The sequence below is a fragment of the Solanum tuberosum genome, unplaced genomic scaffold (assembly GCF_000226075.1).
Source record: "Solanum tuberosum cultivar DM 1-3 516 R44 unplaced genomic scaffold, SolTub_3.0 scf00071, whole genome shotgun sequence".
In the NCBI taxonomy this organism is placed as follows: Eukaryota; Viridiplantae; Streptophyta; class Magnoliopsida; order Solanales; family Solanaceae; genus Solanum; species Solanum tuberosum.
In genome coordinates this window covers 640,432-647,666 of record NW_006238997.1, presented here as the reverse complement: position 1 = coordinate 647,666, position 7,235 = coordinate 640,432, and positions in this window count along the sequence as shown.

Below are 7,235 nucleotides of genomic sequence, written 5' to 3'. Positions count from 1 at the left end.
AAGTCAAGAGAAGTTAAGAGTCAAGTCACGAGCAATTAAGATCAAAGTAATAGAAGTTAAGAGTCAAGTCTAGTAGTTAAAAAGCAGTCAAGTCTAGTAGTTAAGAAGCAGTCAAGTCTAGTAGTTAAGACCATGTAGTCATCATGGGTAGTAAAGGATCATACTTTTTAGATGTCTCCTTAAAATGCTTTTAGCATAAACTAGTGGATCCACTAAGTTAAGCGTTCTATATGACGGCAAAGTATATGACAGTTCTGGCAGCGTAGGCAAGACGTTGTATCACAACTTAGGCTCATAGTGGTGGTTGTCGGTTAAAGAATCTCCCACAAAAGTTATATTACTTTTATATATATCATTAAAGTTGAGTTTGTTATTGCTTTATCTTTAACGAACTAAGTTGCTTACACTGTTTTTACAAGCTTTATATATATATATTGCATGTGTCTTATTGCTTTATATTGAGTTCAGTTATTCATGTGTTGTACAGAGCCAAAGTAAGTGTTCCTTCTTACTCTTTTCAAGCTTAAGTTGTTGTTTAGCATTCCAACTCGCATACTCGTCCATTCGATGTACTGATGCCAGTTGACCTGCATTGTCTTATGATGCAGATGCAGGTAACCAGGATCAGCATCCAGTGCGTCGTTGATCTAGTCGAGCACTCCAGAGTCAGTGGTGAGCCTCCTTGCATTCCAGAGGACTCTTTTATTCGCTTTCCTAGTTTTTCTTATTAGGATGTTGTAGGGTCTATCCCAACATCCATCTCAGTATTATAGAGGCTTCATAGATAGTCAGACAATTAGTCATGAGTCTCTCATCTTTGTATTGCAGATGTTTTGCTATGAGACTTAAGTTGCCAATATGGCTAAGATCTTATTTCTTTAAGTTATTGCTTAAACTTATTTTGTTGATTAAGTCTTCTGCTGAGTTCAGAAAGCCAGGCCAAGGGTTCGCTTGGGACCAGCAATGGTCTTCGAGTGCCAGTCCCGCCCAGGGTGTAGACTCGGGGCGTGACAAGAAAAAAGTTATCTTTCATTTGAAAAATATATGAGTTAAACTAAGAAGAATCAACTTAAATAGTCTTTCAATCTAATCGTTAAATTAAAAAAATATTAGCAATAGACACAAACACACACACACATATATATCATGCAAATCTCAGCTACTTCATGTACAAAAAAAATTCTCACATATTATTCATGACCTATTGATCAATTTTAGTGCATAGATATATTATTGGTATATAGCAATAGTTAATGGGAAATTGAGGGAAGATTAAAAGAGGAATTTGAAAATATTCTCTTATGCTTTAGTAAAAGAGATTTCTCCCTCATTGGTGGTGGAAAGAAAAGTTGAAGTGTTTAAATAGAAAAAACACTTCTACTAGTTGTTAAAAGGGTTGGAAAGAGGGGGGACCCTCGCGATGTCGTCGTTGTTGCTCAGCTACACCTACGCCTTTGAAAATCGATCGAGAGATTATTTCTTGGGTAAAGTTTGTTTTAATTATTTAGTTAATTATTAATTTAATTAAATGACCAAAACATTTTAATTATTTAAATAATTAGCCGAAACGACCCGACCCGATCAGATTCGCGCGACCTATTTTATTTAAAACACTTTTCCATTTTATTTGAATTTCCCGCTGTTGGAGATGACTGTTCTGAAAGGTTGCAGGAACAACCATGACCGTTTGAAAGGTTGCAAACTTTCATGAATGGTTGTGTGGATTCTGAAAGGTTGCAACCTTTCGGAACAGTGCTTCTTAGCTATAAATACGTGTGAATCCTCAGACTTTTCACTTACGAATTTTTTGACTTCTTCTTCTTATTTTTCTGCACAAATTTTATTCGCGTACTTTAGTACCGTTGAGTGGCTCGCCGACACCAGAGTTTTGGGTATCAATACACTAGTGATTAAGATCGTTCTATCATGGGAGGATATATTCCAATTCAAACCTCAGATACTAGAGGGGAATAATTTCCTTAAGGGGACGATGTGCATTCAGTGGGCTCGATTTTCTTTCCATTCTGTTTCATACAGGTTCTGGTATGTTTTAGAGATTTTAGTTTTTTGTTAATTAATTTATGTTCTTCATTGGGTGATTTAAAGTTTGGACATTTAGTGGTTCTGCAAAGTTTTTGTTATCACAAGTATTGTTTAGAATACAGATTGCATAACAATCTTAAGGAAATTAATTTTTTTATTGTTAATCTGTGCTTTTGGTGGAGACAAAGACCTTCGTGGTTTTATACTCCTATTAAGTTTGTAATTTAAGTTATTGCTTACTGAATCAGTTGTATCGATTTTTGTTTATCAAAAATGACAATTGACAATGCTACACTTCGGTAGCTGTTGCTGCACCAACCCGAACTTCTATACCACCAGTAGAGAAACTGGGGAAAATTCTCTGGTGTGATTTCAAAGGATGACAGCAATGGATATTTTTCTTGCTTACCACTCTTGGTCTGCAGAAGTTTACCGATGAAGAAACTCCAGTGCCTGCTGATGATATGTCAGACAGAGAAAAAATCATGGTTATTGAAGCATGGAAACAGGCAGACTTCCTATGTAAAGGCTACATTTTAAGTGCTTTAGAGGATGACTTATATAATGTCTACAGTGCAGTGACAACTTTGAAAGAATTGTGGAATGCACTTGAGAAGAAATATAAAACAGAAGATGCATGCTTGAAAAAGTTTGTGGTCGCAAAGTTTTTAGACTGTAAGATGTCTGATAGCAAAACTGTTGGATCACAAGTGCAAGAGCTTCAACTAATTTTTTCATGATGTTATTGCTGAGGACATGGTAGTGAATGAGGTTTTTCAAGTGACTGCAATGATTGAGAAGTTACCTCATTCGTGGAACTTTAGAAATTATTTAAAGCATAAACGTAAGGAAATGAAGCTTGAAGATCTTGTGATTCGGCTCAAGATTGAGGAAGATAACAAGACCGCCGAAAATAAGTCTAATGGGAGTTCGACAATAATGGGAGTTAATATTGTTGAAGAAGCACCCACTATAGGCAAGAAGAGAAAGAAGTCCAATGGACAGAAGTCAGAACAAGCCAAGAAGAAATTCAAGGGCAACTATTACAATTGTGGCAAGGCTGGTCACAAGTCTTCTGCCTGTCGTGCTCCAAGAAAGGACAAGGACAAAGGCAAAAGTCAAGAAAACATCGTGGAATAGATGGAAGACGCAGATGAACTTTGTGCAATGATTTCAAAGTGCAATTTAGTTGGAAATTCCAATGAGTGGTTTCTCGACTCAGGTGCCACTCAATATATTTGCTCTGCAAAAGAAGTTTTTGCAACGTATACTCCTGCTGGGTTCGATGATGATCTGTTCATGGGAAACACCGCAACAACAAGGATTGCAGGAGCTGAAAAAGTAATGTTGAAAATGACATATGGCAAGGTGTTGACTTTGAACAACATTCTGCACATTCCTATTATTAGGAAGAATCTAGTTTCTGTTGCACTGGTCGTTAAGAACGGGTTTAAGCGTGTCCTAGTTAGTGACAAAGTTGTAATAAGTAAGAATGAGAGGTTCTTAGGAAAGGGCTACCTCACTGAGGGCCTTTTCAAACTAAATGTAATGGTTGTTGACAGTATTAATAAAAATCCTGCTTTTGTTTATTTATTGGAGTCAAATGATTTATGGCATGCCCGTTTGGGACATGTAAATTACAAAGCCTTGCGAAAATTGATTACTTTAGAAGTATTGCCTGACTTCAAGTGTGATAAATCAAAATGTGAAATTTGTGTGGAATGTAAGTTTGTGAAACGTCATCATAAGTTTGTTGACATGAATTCAAATCCTTTAGACTTCATTCACACAGATTTATGTGATATGAATCAATCCCATCTCGCGGTGGGAAAAAGTAGTTTATAACTTTTATTGACAATTGCACTCGATTTTGGTATGTATATTTGCTCAATAGTAAGGATGAAACAATTGATGTATTTAAGAAATACAAGAATGAAGTAGAGAATCAATTAAATCGAAAGATAAAAATAATTTGGAGTGATAGGGGTGGAGAATACGAATCTCCTTTTACAGAGATATGTTTGGAATATGGTATTATTCATCAAACTACTGCACCTTATACACAACAATCAAATGGGATGGTGGAACGAAAGAACAAAACATTAAAGGAAATGATGAATGTTTTGTTAATCAGTTATGGTTCACCGCGAAGCTTGTGGGGGAAAACTATCCTTATGGCTAACAAGATACTCAATAGGGTACCCCATAGCAAATCGCAATAGATTCCATATGAGTTATGGAAATGAAGGAAACCCAACTTGAAATATTTCAAAGTGTGGGGGTGTTTAGCCATTGTAGAGGTTTTTTTTTTCCGCCAAGGTAGAGGTTTCATTACCTAAGAGGATGAAAATTGGACCTAAAACAGTGGATTATGTATTTATTGGATATGTTGTGAACAGTAAGGCCTGTTGATTTTTGGTTCACAAATTTGATAATCATAAAATTCATGTTAATACGGTAATTGAGTCAGATAATGCTGAGTTCTTTGAACACATTTATCCGTATAAACCTGAATGTGAGTCGACAAGTGAAAGACCTAAACGACCACAGGAAGAATCAACGGAAAATACACTACCTAACGAGGATCCCAGTCATAGTAATCGTCAAAAGAAATCTACTTCTTTCGGACAAGATTTTGTGGCATTCTTGATTGAAAATGAGCCTCTAATATTTAAAGCAACGATGTCTTCATCTGAGTCAACTTATTGGAAATAAACAGTCAATAGTGAGATCGAATCAATTTTGAGTAACCATACTTGAGAATTGACTTATCTTCCTCCAGGAAATAAACCTTTAGGATCAAAGTGGATCTTTAAAAGGAAAATGAAAACCGATGAGACTATTGAAAATTATAAGGCTAGACTTGTAGTCAAAGGATACAGACAGAAAGAAGGTCTGAATTACTTTGATCAATAATAAGGATAACATCTATTAGGATGTTAATAGCACTAGCGACAGTGCATGATCTTAAAATCCATCAAATGAATGTTAAGACAACCTTCCTAAATGGAGAGTTGGAGGAATAAATTTACATGGAACAACCTGAGGGGTTTGTGGTTCCTGGTAAAGAAGAAAAAATGTGCAGACTTGTTAAGTCACTTTATGGACTCAAACAAGCACCCAAACAATGACATGCTAAATTTGACCAAACAATATTGGCAAATGAATTCAAGATTAACGAATGTGACAAATGTGTTTACATTAAAAACATTCTGAATCATGAAGTCATTGTTTGTCTGTATGTTGATGACATGTTAATAATGAGTAAAGACATTGATGATATAAATGCTAATAAGCGCATGCTGTCCAACAAGTTCGATATGAAGGACTTAGGAGTTACTGATTTGATCTTAGAGATCAGGATTCTCAAAACTCCTCAAGGACTAGCATTATCTCAATCTCATTATATTGAAAGAGTATTGGACAAGTTCAAGTACTTAAATTTTAACAATGTCAAAACTCCAATTGATATAAGCTTTACATTTTAAAAGAATAAAGGTGAAAGTGACTCTTAGTTAAAATATGCAGTGTGTTGGGAAGTTTGATGTATATTATGAATTGTACACGATCAGATATAGCATGTGCTATTAGCAAGCTGAGTAGATTCACAAGTAATCCTAATCAAACTCATTGGATGGCAATGAAACGTGTGTTGGGGTATCTGAAACATACACAACACTATGCTTTGTAGTATAATAAATATCCTGACGTGATAGAAGGATATAATGATGCAAATTGGATCACCGGGTCAAATGAAGTAAAATCCACAAGCAGTTATGTGTTTACACTTGGTGGAGGAGCAGTCTCTTGAAAATCGTCCAAAAAGACATGTATTGCTCGCTCAACAATGGAATCTAAATTCATTGCCTTAGATAAGACCGGTGAAGAAATTGAATGGCTCCAGAATTTCTTAGAGGACATTCCATTCTGGACCAAACCTGTGGGACCTATATGCATACATTGTGATAGTCAAGCAACAATAGGTAAGGCAGGAAGCGTTATGTACAACAGGAAGTTTCGTCATATATGACGGAGACATAATACCGTAAGACAACTGCTCTCTAGTGGAATTATCACAATTGATTTTGTGAAGTCAAGAGATAATGTGTCAAATCCACTAATAAAAGGCCTAGTGAGAGAGGTAGTTGAGAGATCATCTAAGGGAATGGGTTTACGACTTAGTACAAGTCATCATGACGATAACTCTACCTAGCAGACTGGAGATCTCAAGAGTTAGGTTCAAGGAGAAAAGCAAAGTTGTGACTAACGGTTAGACATTGTCAATCTACTCAATCCATTCTCATGATGAAGACAACGTTCAAGAACGAGGTTAAAACATTAAGGTTTGTTAATGGGTTAATAAAACTTAAATTTTTTAATGATTTGCTAAGTTTGACAGATTTGACCAAATAGTGTATCTAGCGATGACATAATTAGAAATCATCTATGTGACTGTGAAGTGTAAGCCGCTTCAAAGAGAATTATTGTCAAAATCCTATTCTCTATACACTCATGAAACCAGGAGGTGTTCATGGCTGAAACAAACACATCCGTAAGAACCATAAACGGTAAAGGGTTAATTGTGTGACATATGGTTGCCTAGGTATACACCAAAGCTCGATGGTTCAAAGATATCACATCTACCGATAGATCGAGTATATCCGACATATGTTCACTACGGAAAGTTCAATGGGAAACCTACTTATCCAGATGCAATTGATCCTAGTTTGTAAAGTACACACTCGTCCGTGCATTCCTTTATGTTATGACCATTTCCCATTAATGTGGGAGATTGTTGGGTATATAGCAAAAGTTAATGGGAAATAGAGGGAAGATGAAAAGAGTAATTTGAAAAGATTTTCTTATGCTTTAGTAAAAGGCATTTCTCCCTCACTGGTGGTGGAAAAAAAAGTTGAAGTGTTTAAATAGAGAAACACTTCTACTAGTTGTTAAAAGGGTTGGAAAGAAGGACCCCCCTCGCGCCGTCGATAGCTCGACTTCGATTTTGGCTTTGTCTTTGTAAAATGATCGATCGAGAGATTATTTTTGGACAAAGTTTGTTTTAATTATTTAGTTAGTTATTAATATAATTAATTAAAATAAATTTAAATGGCCAAAACATTTTAATTATTTAAATAATTAGCCGAAACGATCCGATTCGACTCAGATGTGCGCGACCCATTTTATTTAAA